This window comes from Eumetopias jubatus, unplaced genomic scaffold, assembly GCF_037043125.1.
Source record: "Eumetopias jubatus isolate StellerSeaLion01/CBP00866 unplaced genomic scaffold, mEumJub1_p1.0 scaffold_51, whole genome shotgun sequence".
In the NCBI taxonomy this organism is placed as follows: Eukaryota; Metazoa; Chordata; class Mammalia; order Carnivora; family Otariidae; genus Eumetopias; species Eumetopias jubatus.
The window spans coordinates 54938-73538 of record NW_028274857.1 but is presented as its reverse complement, the minus strand read 5'-3'; the positions used below and the strand labels follow the sequence as shown (position 1 = coordinate 73538).

Below are 18601 nucleotides of genomic sequence, written 5' to 3'. Positions count from 1 at the left end.
AACTGGTGATGTATTGTATGATGACTAACATAACATCATAGAATAAAATTTTTAAAAGAATCTGTAACTATATATGGTGACAAATATTAAGTAGTTATTGTGGTGATCATTTCTCAATGTATACAAATATTGAATTATTGTGTTGTTCATCTGAAATTAATATAATGTACGTCAAATATAACTCGTTTTAAAAGTGAATTGGAGGGTATTATGCTGAATGTAATATGTCAATCAGAGAAAGACAACTATCATATGGTTTCACTCATATGTGGAATTTAAGAAACAGCACAGAGGATCATAGGGGAAGGAAGGGAAAATTAAATGGGAAGAAATCAGAGAGAGGGAAAAACCATGAAAGACTCTTAACTATAGGAAACAAACTGAGGGTTGCTGGAGGGCAAGTGGATGGAGGCATAGAATGACTGGGTGATGGGCATTAAAGAGAGTACATGGTGTGATGAGCATTGATTGTTGTATGCAACCGATGAATTACTGAACTCTACATCTGAAACTAATGATGCACCAAATATTGGCTAATAGAATTTAAATTTTAAAAAGAAGAAAAAAATGACACTTATTGTGCTAATAAGGCCAAAAATACTATATCTGGGGTGGGGAAACTAAGAGTACAAACTCCATAGAATAAGAAATTTGAATTAAACTTCCCAGAACTTGAAAAAACATACACATCTTTCAGAGTAGTGTATATTTTTGTTTGTTTGTTTTACCTTTCTCTTACTAATGAAATGTAACATATTGATTGATTTGCAAATATTGAACCAACCCTGCATTCCTAGAAAAAAATCCCACTTGATCCTGGTGAATGACCCTCTTCATGTGTTATTGAATTTGGTATGCTATTTTCTTGAGAATTTTTGCATCTCTGTGTGTCAGAGATATTAACCTGTGGTTTTCTTTCTTCTTCTTCTTCCCCTTCGTAGTAGTAGTAGTAGTAGTAGTAGTAGTAGTAGTAGTAGTAGTATCTTTGTTTCGTTTATGTACCAGAATAATGCTGGCCTCATGGAATGGATTTGAAAGTTTTTTTCTTCTATTTTTTTTTCTTTTGGAAGAGTTGGAGAAAAATCGTTATTAACTCTTCTTTAAATGTTTGATAGAATTCACCTGTAAAGCCAACTGGTCCTGGACTTTTGTTTGTTGGGAGTTTTTTGACTACTGACTCAGTTTCATTGCTAGTAATCAGTCTATTCAAATTTTCTATTTCCTCCGAATTTGGTTTTGGAAGGCTAAATGTTTCAAGGAATTTATCCATTTCTTCTAGGTTATCCAATTTGTTTGCAAATAATATTTCATAATATTCTTTTATAGTCCTTTGTAATTTCTGTGGAGTCAGTTATTTCTCTTCCCCAATTTCTGATTTTATTTATTTGAATCCTCTTTTTGTTCTTGATGAGTCTCCTAAAGGTTTACAAATTTTGTTTATCTTTCCAATGGAGCAGTTCCTGGTTTCATTGATTTTTTTTTTAATTCTCTATTCAATTATTTCTGCTCTAATCTCTATTATTTTCTTTCTTCTTTGGCTTTGGGCTTTATTCATCTTTTTCTAGCTCCTTTTGGCTTTACATTTGTTTTTTTTATTTGATATTTTCTTTGTTTTCTTGAGGTAGGCCTATATTGCTATAAACACCTCTATTAGATCAGCTTTTGCTGCATCCCAAAGATTTTGGACTGTTGTGTTTTCACTCATTTTTCTCCACATATTTTTGGATTTACTCTTTGATTTCTTGATTGGCCTCTTCATTGTTTAGTTGCATGTTATTTAGCTTCCAAGTATTTTTGTTCTTTCTAATTTTTTCTTGTGATTGATTTCTAGTTTCATAATGTTATGGTCAGAAAAGATGTATTTTAATTCATACCAAGGATATGAATTAAATCTTTTTTAATTTATTGAGACTTGTTTATTGCCCAACATGTAATCTATTCTGGAAAATATTCCATGTGCACTTAAAAGGAATATGTATTCTGCCATTTGGGGATGGAATGTTCTGCATACATCTGTTAGATCCATCTGGTCAAATGTGTCATTCAAAGCCATTATTTCCTTCTTGATTTTTTGTCTGAATGACATATTCATTGGCATGTTAAAGTGTTAAAGTCCCTACATTGTTGTATTACTGTCAATTTCTTCCTCTTCATCTGTTAATAATAGCTTCATGTATTTAGATGCGCCCATGTTGGATACATAGATATTTACAATTGTTAAATCCTACTGTTTGTTCCTTTTATTGCTATGTAGTGTCCTTCTGTCTCTTGCTACAGGTTTTGTTTTAAAGTCTATTTTGTCAGATATAAGTATTGCTAGAACCCATTTTTTCCCTTCCATTACCATGATTTTGATCCCTTTACTTTTAATCTGCATGTGTCTTTAGGTCTGAAGTGGGTAGCTAATCTCTTATGGGTAGCATATGGATGGGTTTTGTCTTTTATCCATTCAGTCATCATGTCTTTTGATTGGAGCATTTACTTCATTTACACTTAAAGTAGTCATTGATTGTACTTATTGCCATTTTGTTACCTTTTTATGGCTGTTTTTGTGTTTCTCTCTTCTTTTCTTCTTCCTTTGCTCTCTATCCTTATAGTTTTACGGATTTTTCTAAAGGAATCTCTTGGATTCCTTTCTCTTTATTTTCTGTATATCTATTAAAAGTTTTTGACTTCTGGTTATGATCATCTCAATAGATGCAGAAAAAACATTTAACAAATTATAACATCTATTTGTGATAAAAACCCTCAACAAAGGAGGTTTAGAGGAAATATACCTCAACATAATAAAGATCATAATGTATGAAAAACCCACAGCTAACATTATACCTAATGGTTAAAAACTGCTTTCTCCCTAAGCTCAGGAACAAGACAAGGTACTCTCACCACATTTATTCAATATAGTACTGGAAGACCTAGCTACAGCAATGAGACAAGAAAAAGGAATAAAAGGTATCCAAATTGGTAAGGAAGAAGTAAAACTTTTGCTATTTGCAGATGACATGATACTATATATAGAAAACCCAAATGACTCCACCAAAAAATGACTAGAAATGAAATGAATTGTGTAAGGCCACAGGGTAAAAATCAATGTACAGAAATCTATTGTATACACTAATTATACACTAATACACTATACACTAATAATGAAGCAGCAGAAAGAGAAATTAAGAAAGAAATCCCATTTACAGTGGCATCAAAAAGAATAAAACACTGAGAAATAAACTTAGCCAAGAATGTGAAAGTCCTGTACTCTGAAAATTATAAAACATTGATGAAAGAAACTAAAGATGATACAAAGAAATGGAAAGACATTCCATGCTCGTGGATTAGAAGAACAAATATTGTTTAAATGTCTATATTACCTAAAGCAATCTACAGATTTAATACAATCCCTATCAAACAGCATTTTTTATGGAACTAGAGCAAACAATCCTAAAATTTGTTATGGAACCAAAAGAGATCCCAAACAGCCAAAGCAATCTTGAAAAAGAAAAACAAAGCTGGAGGTATCGCAGTTCCAGATTTCAAGTTATATTACAAACAATGGAACAGAACAGAAAGTCCAGACATAACCCCATGATGTTATGGTCAATTAATTTTCAATAAAGGAAACAAAAATATGCAATGGAAAAAATACAATCTCTTCAAGAAATGGTGGTGGGAAAACTGGACAGCAACATGCAAAAGAATGAAACTGGACAACTTTTTTAAACCATACCCCAAAATAAATTCAAATGGATTAGGAACTAAATGTGAGACCTGAACCCATGAAAATCCTAGAAGACCACACAGTGATTTCTCTAACATCAGTCATAACAACATTTTTCTAGATATGTCTCCCAAGACAATGGAAACAAAAGCAAAATAAACTATTGGGACTACATCAAAATTAAAAGCTTATGCACAGCAAATGAAATAATCAGAACAACTAAAAGGCAACATACAGATGGAGGAGGAAAGATAGCAAAAGAGTAGGGGACCAGCATTTTATCTGGTCCCTTGAATTCAGCTAGATATCTATCAAAAAAAAAAAGCACAAAATTGGAACGTTTAGAAGTTTGCTCTTATGAGGGACATCCCCGCCTGAAAGGTGCTAAGGTGGCAAAGTCGGGCAGAATACTACATGGGACACTGTGGTCTCGGGATCCCCAGGGTCACAGAAAGAACAGGGGTGTCTGAGTGTGGCAGATTTCCCAAGCATTGGAGTGGGGAAGCTGGCTACAATAGTGAGCCCCAAAGTGGACCCTCAACTAGGTGTTGCCATAAACCAGGAACCGTGGCACCATCGCACAACCACTCTCCAAGCAGAGGCCCAGCAAGAGACAACCACTGGGAGATCCAACTCCTTGCCCTGGGCTGAACAGCGCAGGTGTGAGCACAATCAGGAAAATGCTACCAGAGCAGGGGCCCAGTGAGCCAACAGGGCTGCCCTGAAACACCACTCCCTCTGCTGGGAAGATTAATGCAGGTGTGCACCACAGGAGTCTGGGGAGTTTGACGCACACGAAAGGGATTGAGTGCCTTTCCCTGAGGATGCACTGAGGAGTGGGGGCTGTAATTCTTCAGCTCTGGGGCTGGAGATAAGGGAGCTGCCATTTTTTGCTTTTTTTTTTCTTTTTATCCTCTAAAGCAATGCAAAAGGCTTTCAGGGAACAAAAGCCACATAGAGCAACCTGAAGCAGCTTACAACTGAGCCCTGCCCCCTGGCAAGGGGTGGTGCAACCTCACCCAGGGAAAGACACCTGAGTATAAGTCCAACAGGCCCTTCCCCCAGAAGACCAGCAGGATCCTCAGGCAAATACCAAGTTTATAGATCACTCAGAGCCAAAATATTCCTACACTAGGGGAAAATAGTATATAGAATTAGAGGTTTTTTTCACATGAGAATTTAGTATTTCAGGTTAAAATTTTATTTTTTTAATCTCATTTCAACTAGTTTCTTATTTTATATACTCTTTATTTTTAAGTATTTTTTTAATTTTCATTTTACATTTACATTTTATAGATATATTCTTCATTGATGGCTTCCTTTCACTGTACTCTGTTTTGTCCACCTGTGAGAATATAGTCTCTCTCCCCCTCCCTTTATTTTGCTCTTTGTTTTCGTTTTTTGGTTTCTGATTTTTTCAGATTTGTCTAGTGTGTATTTTGCTTTGGTCGTGGTTGATATTTTTTATTTTGTACTCCCATTCATCTATTCTTCTCTGGGCAAAATGACTACAAGGAAGAATTCACAACAAAAGAAAGGAAAACCAAAGCTGGGGGTATCACGATGTCTGACTTCAAGCTATATTACAAAGCTGTGATCATCAAGACAGCATGGTACTGGCACAAAAACAGACACATAGATAAAAGAAACAAAATAGAGAGCCCAGAAATGGACCCTCCACTCTATGGTCAACTAATCTTTGACAAAGCAGGAAAGAATATCCAATGGAAAAGGGACAGTCTCTTCAACAAATGATGTTGGGAAAATTGGACAGCCACATGCAAAAGAATGAAACTGGACCATTTCCTTACACCATGCACAAAAATAGACTCAAAATGAATGAAATACCTGAATGTGAGACAGGAATCCATCAAAATCCTTGAGGAGAACACCAGCAGCAACCTTTTTGACCTCAACCACAGCAATTTTTTGGTAGACACAACCTCAAAGACAAGGGAAACAAAAGCAAAATTGACTATTGGGACCTCATCAAGATAAGAAGCTTTTTCACAACCAAGGAAATAGTCAACAAAACCAAAAGACAACTGACAGAATGGGAGAAGATATTTGCAAATGTCTTATTAGATAAAGGGCTAATATCCAAGATCTATGAAAAACTTATCAAACTCAACACCCAAAAAACAAATAACCGAGTCAAGAAATGGGCAGAAGACATGAACAGATATTTCTCCAAAGAAGACACACAAATGGCCAACAGACATATGACAAACTGCTCAACATCACTTGGCATTGGGGAAATACAAATCCAAATGACAATGAGATACCACTTCACACCAGTCAGAATTGCAAAAATTAACAAGAGAGGAAATAACAAATGTTGGTGAGGAGAAAGGGGAACTCTCTTACACTTCTAAGTGGGAATGAAAACTGGTACAGCCACTATGGAAAACAATATGGAGGTTCCTCAAGAAGTTAAAACAGAGCTACCTTACAACCCAGCAATTTTATTTACCCCAAAGGTACAAATGTAGTGATCAGAAGGGGCAACTGCACCCCGAATGTTTATAGCAACAATGTCCACCATAGCCAAACTGTGGAAGGAACCAAGACATCCATCGACAGATAAATGGATAAAGAAAACATGGTATATACATATACAATGGAATATGACTCAGCCATCAGAAAGGATCAATATTTAGCATATCGATGTGGATGGCACTGGAGGGTATTATGCTGAGCAAAATAAGTCAGTCAGAGAAAAACAATTATTATATGGTTTTACTCATATGTGGAATAGAAGGAACAGCACAGAGGATCATAGGGGAAGGGAGGGAAAATGAATGCGAAGAAACCAGAGAGGAAGAAAATCCATGACAGGTTCCTAACTATTGGAAACCAACTAAGGGTTGCTGGAGGAAAGGTGGCTGGGGAGATGGGGTAACTGTGTGATGGGCATTAAGGAATGCATGGGATGTGATGAACACTGGGTGTTATACACAACTGATGAATTGTGGAACGCTACATTTGAAACTACTGGTGTACTCTATGTTGGCTAATTCAATTTAAATTTTTAAAAAGTCTATTTTGTATGATATAAGGATTGCTACTCTGAATTCTTTTGACATCCATTTGCATGATTAATGTTTCTCCATCTCTTAATTTCATCTGCAGGTGTCTTTAGGTGTGAAATCTTTTATATATATATACACACTCTGTCATGCTCTTTTCCTTGGAGCATTCAGTCCATTTACATTCAAACTAATTATCATTAGACATGTATTTATTGATGTTTTGTTACTTGTTTCATAGTTTTTTGTGTAGTTTTTCTCTGATCCTTTCTTCTCTTGCTCTCTCTCTCATGGTTTGCTCGTTTTCTTTAATGATATTCTTGGATTTCTTTCCCTTTATCTTTTGCATGTGTATTAGTGCTTTCGGTTTGTGGTGACCCCCTGGATTATATATAGCCTTTTCAGTCTATATTAAGTTGAATGCTGTTTAAGTTCAAACCCACTGTTGACTCCTCCTCATGTGTTAGGGTATATGTTTTCATATTTTACATACTTTTATTTTGTGAATCCCTTAACTGATTTTTACAGAAATACTTATTTTTACTGCTTCCTTGATTCATTATTGTCATACTCTCACTTACGATTTTTTTCCACTCATAGTGTCCCCTTCAATATTTTTTGTAGTTAATTTAGTGGTCATGAACTCTTTTACTTTGTGTGGCTAAGAAACTCTTTTTTTCCCCTTCTTTTCTGAAGGATAGGCTTGCTGGATAAATTATTCCTTGCTGCAGATTTTTCTCATTCAGCACTTTGAATATTTAACGCCACTTTCTTCTGTCCTGCATAGTTTCTGCTGAAAACTCAGCTGATACCTTTATGGGCTTTCCCTTGCATGGTAACTGTCTTCTTTTATCTTGCTGCTTTAAATGTTTTTTCTTTATCACTACCTTTTCCCATTTGGATTACTATGTGTCTTCATGTGGACCTCCTTCGGTTGATTTTGTGGGAGGGGATATCTATGCCTTATGGATTTGTATAGGTTTCCTTCACCAGATTAGGTTAAGTTTTCAGCTCCTCTTTGGTCAAATAGATTTTCTGCCCCCTTTTCCCACTTTTCACCTTCTGGGATCCCTCTAATGTGGGTGGTGTTATACTGGATGGAGTCACTGAATTCCCTATGTCTCTTCTCATTTTTGTGTACTTTTTCCTCTCATTTTTTCCAGTTGATTACTTTCCAGTACTGTCTTCTAGTTCATTAATTTGTTCCTCTGCTTCGTCCATCCTGCTAATTATTCTATCTAGTATATTCTTAATTACATTTCTTGTGTTCCACATCTCTGATTATTTCTTTCATATCTCTTTGTTAAGAGTCTCAATGATGTTCCCCCTTCTGATGTCCTCCCTCTTTTCATTTCCCCAGTGAGTATCTTTATAATTGTTATCTTAAATTTTCTGTCAGGCATGTTCCTTATATCCATTTTGTTTAGGTCTCTTGCTGGGGCTTTGTCCTCTTCTTTCGTTTAGGACATAGTCCTCTGTCTGCTCATTTGGCCTACTTCTCAGAGAATATCTCTCTGTTAGGAAGGTCAGATATATTGCTTGTTCTTGAAAATACGGGGCAGAACATACATTTTTAACTTGGTGATGCTGGTTCTCCTCTGAAGGTAATGCATAGCAACAACAGAGACTGGATCTGGACTGTGTCATTGTGCACAACACATGGGGTGTGCTGTTTTAACAAGATGCATGCGTGTTCTGTGGGTGATGGGGAGACATATTGTTGTTAAGGATTGTGTGGGTCTTATCAGGGAGGGTATCCACAGCACTGGGACTGAAGCAGGTGTGGTAGGTGTGGGGATGGGCCATGGTTTATGCAAGTTAGTGATTGCTAGATTGTGCTTGGTCTTGCAGGTAGGTGTGTGTTTATAATGAGGGGCCGTAGAGGGAAATGGAACCTGTCAGCACCTTTGTTCCTGGACAAGTCCCTTAGCAAACTCTGAGTTCAGGAACTATGTCTCCCTTGTTTAATCCTCAAGCACCTTTCAACCTGCTTCACCCAAGCTTCTCCAGACTGTTTGCTGTGCTTTCTCTTTAAGGACAGATCTCAGCTTCCGATCACCTTCTGTGCTCTCTCAGAGCTGAGACAGCTGATTTTTAAAAGTTCCAAGCTTTAAGTCTGCTGGTTGTATACGCTCACAAATGTCATCCCTTCTGATTTTCAAAGCTATAAGCTATGAGGATGTCTCTACGCTTTAGAGGCTCCCCGGTGTAGTAGTTTGTTTCTGGCCCCTCTGTGACTGTGGTTCCCTCCTTCTGGAGGTCAGAAATATGGGGTTTAGATTCCTACAGATTCCTTGACCTTCCTACCATTTTGATGTGATTCCCTCTCTCCATTTAGTTGTATAGTTTTGTTGGGAAATCTGAAGGTCCATTTCTGGGTGACTCTGGTGTGAGTGTTACCTAGTTGTATCTGTGGGATGAGGTGAGTTTAGGGTCCTTCTACTCTGCCATCTTCCCCACAATTCAGTTTATTTTGTCTCATAAAAATATTACGACTCCAACTTTCTTTTCACTTCCATTTGCATGATAAATGGTTTTGTGTCCCATTACTTCCAATCTGCTTTTATTTTTAGGTCTGAAGTGATTCTCTGGTAGGCAGCATAAAGATGGGTCTTGCTTCCTCTTTACCGTCTATGTTTTGTGATTGGGATATTTAGTCCTTTTTTGTTAAAGCACTCATTGATAAAGTATTTGTATCTCTCTAGTTTACTTCACAAGGAAAAGTGTGACAGGCTTCGCTCAGAGAAGGAGGTCTACGTGGAACGCCTCTTTCAACTCACGGCTTGTTTCTGGCTGACGGAAGGCTTCTGAAGGGTGTGTATGGAAGCCTAGGCAAAAAGCGCATACACTTCACTCTCCGGGGGGAAAAAAAGCAAGAACCCAAAAGCATCGGCGAGAAACCGTCTCTCAACAATCACCTTCTTTCCTGACGAGACAGAAACATGTTCAATTCTGTGTGTGTGTGTGTGTGTGTGAGGGCACGGGCGCGCGCGCGTGCGTCAGTGAATAAGGAGAGTGCCATGTACTGACCTGGGAAAAGCAAGTCTGCGTATACGGCGACTCGCCACTAGCATCTTCAGGTATCCTGGAGAGAGAAGCATTTCCAAAAGTGGGTGTGGAAGCATCATGAAAGTGCCGTACGCTTTACTACCTTTCCCTGGACTTAACTCTGAGAAACGTCCTCCCTGACGATCGAAAAGAGCTGAGCCATCTCAAGGCTGCGTGTGATCGCACAGGGACCGTTCCCTGGACCTAACTCCGAGAAACGCGTCGGGGAACAAGGCAGCTTTCAACGGACGTCTTCTTTCGTGAGCCCAGAAGCGTTTGCATATGTAGGCGTGGAAGCGTCAGGAGAGCGCCGTAGACCGCCCTCTAAGAGGCAACCTCGCTTTTGCGAAGCCGTCTTGCACCTGACATCCTTTGCCTTGGAGACGGGAGCCATTTATATAGTCGTGGTGGAAGCACAAGGAACGTGCCGTGCCCTGTCCTCCTCTCTTAGAAACAAGGCCGCGCGCAATGGGACTTTCAGCCTAGCATATGGACGGGGTCATGAAGTCAGTCGAGATTGCAAGTGGACGTGTGCAGGCATAAGGAGAGTGCCCTATACTTAACTCCGAGAAAGCATGACGGAGGGAGAACGTCTTTCAAGCGAACCCCTCTCCTGAGGATATATCGAAGCAGTCTCAAAAGGGGTTGTGGAAGCACAACGCAAGGGTTGTATAGGAAACTCGGAAAAGAAGGTGGTGTAGAAGGCAGCTTTCCCCCGCGTCTTGCTTCAGGTTTAGGGAAGGGATACTCACTGCGCGTGCGGAAGCCTAGGGAAAGTACCATGGGCTGATGTGTGAAAAGCAAGCCTGCGCAGAACGCAACGTTCAGCGCACATCTTGTTTCACGAAGAGAGAAGCCGTTTCCAATGTGTCCGTGGAAGCCTAAGGCCAAGTGCCATATATCCTTACCCCCACGGAAAACCGCTGTAGGAAACCCGTCCTTCAACTCACAGCTTCCCGGAGGAAGTTTTTCTAAAGTGCGTGTGGAGGCCCAAGGAAAAGTGTGACAGGCTTCGCTCTGAGAAGGAGGTCTGTGTGGAACGCCTCTTTCAACTCACGGCTTGTTTCTGGCTGACGGAAGGCTTCTCAAGGGTGTGTACGGAAGCCTAGGCAAAAAGCGCATACACTTCACTCTCCGGGGGGAAAAGGGCAAGCACCCAAAAGCATTGGCGAGAAACCGTCTCTCAACGAACACTTCCTTTCCTGACGAGACAGAAACATGTTCAACTCTGTGTGTGTGTGTGTGTGTGTGTGGGTGTGTGTGTGTGTGCGCGCGCGCGCATGATTGAATAAGGAATGTGCCATGCCCTCACCTGGGAAAAGTAAGTCTGCGTATACGACAACTCTCCACTAACATCTTCCGGTATCCTGGAGAGAGAAGCATTTCAAAAGTGGGTGTGGAAGCATCATGAAAGTGCCGTACGCTTTACTACCGTTCAACACCCAAACTCAACACCCAAAATACAAATAACCGAGTCAAGAAATGGGCAGAAGATATGAACAGATATTTCTCCAAAGAAGACACACAAATGGCCAACAGACATATGACAAACTGCTCAACAGCACTTGGCATGGGGAAAAAGAAATCCAAATGACAATGAGATACCACTTCACACCAGTCAGAATTGCAAAAATTAACAAGCGAAGAAATAACAAATGTTGGTGAGGAGAAAGGGGAACTCTCTTACACTTCTAAGTGGGAATGAAAACTGGTACAGCCACTTTGGAAAACAATATGGAGGTTCCTCAAGAACTTAAAACAGAGCTCCCTTACAACCCAGCAATTTTATTTACCCCAAAGCTACAAATGTAGTGATCTGAAGGGGCAACGGCACCCCGAATGTTTAGAGCAACATTGTCCACAATAGCCAAACCGTGGAAGGAACCAAGACATCCATCGACAGATAAATGGATAAAGAAAACATGGTATATACATATACAATGGAATATGACTCAGCCATCAGAAAGGATCAATATTTAGCATATCGATGTGGATGGCCCTGGAGGGTATTATGCTGAGCAAAATAAGTCAGTCAGAGAAAAACAATTATTATATGGTTTTACTCATAGGTGGAATAGAAGGAACAGCACAGAGGATCATAGGGGAAGGGAGGGAAAATGAATGCGAAGAAACCAGAGAGGAAGAAAATCCATGACAGGTTCCTAACTATTGGAAACCAACTGAGGGTTGCTGGAGGAAAGGTGGCTGGGGAGATGGGGTAACTGTGTGATGGGCATTAAGGAATGCATGGGATGTGATGAACACTGGGTGTTATACACAACTGATGAATTGTGGAATGCTACATTTGAAACTACTGGTGTACTCTATGTGGGCTAATTCAATTTCAATTTTAAAAAACTCTATTTGGTCTGATATAAGGATTGCTACTCTGACTTCTTTTGACATCCACTTGCATGATTAATGTTTCTCCATCTCTTAATTTCCATCTGCAGGTGTCTTTAGGTGTGAAATCTTTTATACATATATACAAACTCTGTCATGCTCTTTTGCTTGGAGCATTTCGTCCATTTACATTCAAACTAATTATCATTAGACATGTATTTATTGATGTTTTGTTACTTGTTTCAGAGTTTTTTGTGTAGTTTTTCTCTGATCCTTTCTTCTCTTGCTCTCTCTCTCATGGTTTGCTCGTTTTCTTTAATGATATTCTTGGATTTCTTTCCCTTTATCTTTTGCATGTGTATTAGTGCTTTGGGTTTCTGGTGACCCCCTGGATTATATATAGCCTTTTCAGTCTATATTAAGTTGAATGCTGTTTAAGTTCAAACCCACTGTTGACCCCTCCTCATGTGTTAGGGTATATGTTTTCATATTTTACATACTTTTATTTTGTGAATCCCTTAACTGATTTTTACAGAAATACTTATTTTTACTGCTTCCTTGATTCATTATTGTCCTACTCTCACTTACGATTTTTTCCCACTCATAGTGTCCCCTTCAATATTTTTTGTAGTTAATTTAGTGGTCATGAACTCTTTTAGTTTGTGTGGCTAAGAAACTCTTTTTCTCCCCTTCTTTTCTGAAGGATAGGCTTGCTGGATAAATTATTCCTTGCTGCAGGTTTTTCTCATTCAGCACTTTGAATATTTAACGCCACTTTCTTCTGTCCTGCATAGTTTCTGCTGAAAACTCAGCTGATAGCTTTATGGGCTTTCCCTTGCATGTTAACTGTCTTCTTTTATCTTGCTGCTTTAAATGTTTTTTCTTTATCACTACCTTTTCCCATTTGGATTACTATGTGTCTTCATGTCGACCTCCTTCGGTTGATTTTGTGGGCGGGGATCTCTATGCCTTATGGATTTGTATAGGTTTCCTTCACCAGATTAGGTTAAGTTTTCAGCTCTTCTTTGGTCAAATAGATTTTCTGTCCCCTTTTCCCCCTTTTCACCTTCTGGGATCCCTCTAATGTGGGTGTTGTTACACTGGATGGAGTCACTGAATTCCCTAAGTCTCTTCTCATTTTTGCATACTTCTTTTTCCTCTCATTTTTTCCGCTTGATTACTTTCCATTACTGTCTTCTAGTTCATTAATTTGTTCCTCTGCTTCGTCCATCCTGCTAATTATTCTATCTAGTATATTCTTAATTACATTTATTGTGTTCCACATCTCTGATTATTTCTTTCATATCTCTTTGTTAAGAGTCTCAATGATGTTCCCCCTTCTGATGTCCTCCCTCTATTCATTTCCCCAGTGAGTATCTTTATAATTGTTATCTTAAATTTTCTCTCAGGCATGTTCCTTATATCCATTTTGTTTAGGTCTCTTGCTGTGGCTTTGTCCTCTTCTTTCGTTTAGGACATAGTCCTCTGTCTGCTCATTTGGCCTACTTCTCAGAGAATATCTCTCTGTTAGGAAGGTCAGATATATTGCTTGTTCTTGAAAATACTGGGCAGTACATACATTTTTAACGTGGTGATGCTGGTTCTCCTCTGAAGGTAATGCATAGCAACAACAGAGACTGGATCTGGACTGTGTCATTGTGCACAACACAGGGGGTGTGCTGTTTTAACAAGACGCATGCGTGTTGTGTAGGTGATGGGGAGACATATTGTTCTCAAGGATTGTGTGGGTCTTATCAGGGAGGGTATCCACAGCACTGGGACTGAAGCAGGTCTGGTAGGTGTGGGGATGGGCCATGGTTTATGCAAGTTAGTGATTGCTAGATTGTGCCTGGTCTTGCAGGTAGGTGTCTGTTTACAATGAGGGGCCGTAGAGGGAAATGGCACCTGCCAGCTCCTTTGTTCCTGGACAAGTCCCTTAGCAAACTCTGAGTTCAGGAACTATGTCTCCCTTGTTTATTCCTCAAGCACCTTTCAACCTGCTTCACCCAAGCTTCTCCAGACTGTTTGCTCTGCTTTCTCTTTAAGGACAGATCTCAGCTTCCTATCACCTTCTGTGCTCTCTCAGAGCTGAGACAGCTGATTTTTAAAAGTTCCAAGCTTTAAGTCTGCTGGTTGTAGACACTCACAAATTTCATCCCTTCTGATTTTCAAAGCCATAAGCTATGAGGATGTCTCTACGCTTTAGAGGCTCCCCGGTGTAGTAGTTTGTTTCTGGCCCCTCTGTGACTGTGGTTCCCTCCCCCTGGTGGTCAGAAATATGGGGTTTAGATTCCTACAGAGTCCTTGTCCTTCCTACCATCTTTGATGTGATTTCCTCTCTCCATTTAGTTGTAGAGTTTTGTTGGGAAATTGAAGGTCCATTTCTGGGTGACTCTGGTGTGAGTGTGATCTAGTTGTATCTGTGGGAGGAGGTGAGTTTAGGGTCCTTCTACTCTGCCATCTTCCCCACAATTCAGTTTATTTTGTCTCATAAAAATATTACGACTCCAACTTTCTTTTCACTTCCATTTGCATGATAAATGGTTTTGTTTCCCATTACTTCCAATCTGCTTTTATTTTTAGGTCTGAAGTGATTCTCTGGTAGGCAGCAGAGAGATGGGTCTTGCTTCCTCTTTACACTCTATGTTTTCTGATTGAGTTATTTAGTCCTTTTTTGTTAAAGCAATCATTGATAAAGTATTTGTATCTCTCTAGTTTACTTCACAAGGAAAAGTGTGACAGGCTTCGCTCTGAGAAGGAGGTCTGCGTGGAACGCCTCTTTCAACTCACGGCTTGTTTCTGGCTGACGGAAGGCTTCTCAAGGGTGTGTACGGAAGCCTATGGAAAAAGCGCCTACACTTCACTCTCCGGGGGGAAATAAAAGCAAGAACCCAAAAGCATCGGCGAGAAACCGTCTCTCAACGAACACCTTCTTTCCTGACGAGACAGAAACATGTTCAACTCTGTGTGTGTGTGTGTGTGTGTGTGTGTGTGTGTGTGCGCGCCCGCGCGTGAGGGAATAAGGAATGTGCCATGCACTCACCTGGGAAAAGCAAGTCTGCGTATACGGCAACTCTCCACTAACATATTCAGGTATCCTTGAGAGAGAAGCATTTCCAAAAGTGGTTGTGGAAGCATCATGAATGTGCCGTACGCTTTACTACCTTTCAACACCCAAACTCAACATCCAAAAAACAAATAAGTGAGTCAAGAAATGGGCAGAAGATATGAACAGATATTTCTGCAAAGAAGACACACAAATGGCCAACAGACATATGACAAACTGCTCAACATCACTTGGCATGGGGAAAAAGAAATCCAAATGACAATGAGATACCACTTCACACCAGTCAGAATTGCAAAAATTAACAAGCGAAGAAATAACAAATGTTGGTGAGGAGAAAGGGGAACTCTCTTACACTTCTAAGTGGGAATGAAAACTGGTACAGCCACTTTGGAAAACAATATGGAGGTTCCTCAAGAACTTAAAACAGAGCTCCCTTACAACCCAGCAATTTTATTTACCCCAAAGCTACAAATGTAGTGATCTGAAGGGGCAACGGCACCCCGAATGTTTAGAGCAACATTGTCCACAATAGCCAAACCGTGGAAGGAACCAAGACATCCATCGACAGATAAATGGATAAAGAAAACATGGTATATATATATACAATGGAATATGACTCAGCCATCAGAAAGGATCAATATTTAGCATATCGATGTGGATGGCCCTGGAGGGTATTATGCTGAGCAAAATAAGTCAGTCAGAGAAAAACAATTATTATATGGTTTTACTCATATGTGGAATAGAAGGAACAGCACAGAGGATCATAGGGGAAGGGAGGGAAAATGAATGCGAAGAAACCAGAGAGGCAGAAAATCCATGACAGGTTCCTAACTATTGGAAACCAACTGAGGGTTGCTGGAGGAAAGGTGGCTGGGGAGATGGGGTAACTGTGTGATGGGCATTAAGGAATGCATGGGATGTGATGAACACTGGGTGTTATACACAACTGATGAATTGTGGAACGCTACATTTGAAACTACTGGTGTACTCTATGTGGGCTAATTCAATTTCAATTTTAAAAAACTCTATTTGGTCTGATATAAGGATTGCTACTCTGACTTCTTTTGACATCCACTTGCATGATTAATGTTTCTCCATCTCTTAATTTCCATCTGCAGGTGTCTTTAGGTGTGAAATCTTTTATACATATATACAAACTCTGTCATGCTCTTTTGCTTGGAGCATTTCGTCCATTTACATTCAAACTAATTATCATTAGACATGTATTTATTGATGTTTTGTTACTTGTTTCAGAGTTTTTTGTGTAGTTTTTCTCTGATCCTTTCTTCTCTTGCTCTCTCTCTCATGGTTTGCTCGTTTTCTTTAATGATATTCTTGGATTTCTTTCCCTTTATCTTTTGCATGTGTATTAGTGCTTTGGGTTTGTGGTGACCCCCTGGATTATATATAGCCTTTTCGGTCTATATTAAGTTGAATGCTGTTTAAGTTCAAACCCACTGTTGACCCCTCCTCATGTGTTAGGGTATATGTTTTCATATTTTACATACTTTTATTTTGTGAATCCCTTAACTGATTTTTACAGAAATACTTATTTTTACTGCTTCCTTGATTCATTATTGTCCTACTCTCACTTACGATTTTTTCCCACTCATAGTGTCCCCTTCAATATTTTTTGTAGTTAATTTAGTGGTCATGAACTCTTTTAGTTTGTGTGGCTAAGAAACTCTTTTTCTCCCCTTCTTTTCTGAAGGATAGGCTTGCTGGATAAATTATTCCTTGCTGCAGGTTTTTCTCATTCAGCACTTTGAATATTTAACGCCACTTTCTTCTGTCCTGCATAGTTTCTGCTGAAAACTCAGCTGATAGCTTTATGGGCTTTCCCTTGCATGTTAACTGTCTTCTTTTATCTTGCTGCTTTAAATGTTTTTTCTTTATCACTACCTTTTCCCATTTGGATTACTATGTGTCTTCATGTCGACCTCCTTCGGTTGATTTTGTGGGCGGGGATCTCTATGCCTTATGGATTTGTATAGGTTTCCTTCACCAGATTAGGTTAAGTTTTCAGCTCTTCTTTGGTCAAATAGATTTTCTGTCCCCTTTTCCCCCTTTTCACCTTCTGGGATCCCTCTAATGTGGGTGTTGTTACACTGGATGGAGTCACTGAATTCCCTAAGTCTCTTCTCATTTTTGCATACTTCTTTTTCCTCTCATTTTTTCCGCTTGATTACTTTCCATTACTGTCTTCTAGTTCATTAATTTGTTCCTCTGCTTCGTCCATCCTGCTAATTATTCTATCTAGTATATTCTTAATTACATTTATTGTGTTCCACATCTCTGATTATTTCTTTCATATCTCTTTGTTAAGAGTCTCAATGATGTTCCCCCTTCTGATGTCCTCCCTCTATTCATTTCCCCAGTGAGTATCTTTATAATTGTTATCTTAAATTTTCTCTCAGGCATGTTCCTTATATCCATTTTGTTTAGGTCTCTTGCTGTGGCTTTGTCCTCTTCTTTCGTTTAGGACATAGTCCTCTGTCTGCTCATTTGGCCTACTTCTCAGAGAATATCTCTCTGTTAGGAAGGTCAGATATATTGCTTGTTCTTGAAAATACTGGGCAGTACATACATTTTTAACGTGGTGATGCTGGTTCTCCTCTGAAGGTAATGCATAGCAACAACAGAGACTGGATCTGGACTGTGTCATTGTGCACAACACAGGGGGTGTGCTGTTTTAACAAGACGCATGCGTGTTGTGTAGGTGATGGGGAGACATATTGTTCTCAAGGATTGTGTGGGTCTTATCAGGGAGGGTATCCACAGCACTGGGACTGAAGCAGGTCTGGTAGGTGTGGGGATGGGCCATGGTTTATGCAAGTTAGTGATTGCTAGATTGTGCCTGGTCTTGCAGGTAGGTGTCTGTTTACAATGAGGGGCCGTAGAGGGAAATGGCACCTGCCAGCTCCTTTGTTCCTGGACAAGTCCCTTAGCAAACTCTGAGTTCAGGAACTATGTCTCCCTTGTTTAGTCCTCAAGCACCTTTCAACCTGCTTCACCCAAGCTTCTCCAGACTGTTTGCTCTGCTTTCTCTTTAAGGACAGATCTCAGCTTCCTATCACCTTCTGTGCTCTCTCAGAGCTGAGGCAGCTGATTTTTAAAAGTTCCAAGCTTTAAGTCTGCTGGTTGTAGACACTCACAAATTTCATCCCTTCTGATTTTCAAAGCCATAAGCTATGAGGATGTCTCTACGCTTTAGAGGCTCCCCGGTGTAGTAGTTTGTTTCTGGCCCCTCTGTGACTGTGGTTCCCTCCCTCTGGTGGTCAGAAATATGGGGTTTATATTCCTACAGAGTCCTTGTCCTTCCTACCATCTTTGATGTGATTTCCTCTCTCCATTTAGTTGTAGAGTTTTGTTGGGAAATTGAAGGTCCATTTCTGGGTGACT

General features: G+C 39.7%; 1 long non-coding RNA gene across 1 annotated transcript in view; it reads right to left on the bottom strand.

The window, feature by feature from the left end:
* The window catches only part of LOC148161860 (uncharacterized), a 28737-nt gene extending 13496 nt beyond the window's left edge, over positions 1-15241 (bottom strand). The window contains exons 1-2 of the long non-coding RNA XR_015767326.1: positions 15176-15241; positions 5561-5655 (exon numbers count right to left, since the gene is read on the bottom strand). This is a non-coding gene — a long non-coding RNA (uncharacterized LOC148161860). The remainder of the gene's footprint in view (positions 1-5560; positions 5656-15175) is intronic.
* Positions 15242-18601: the final 3360 nt, after the last annotated feature.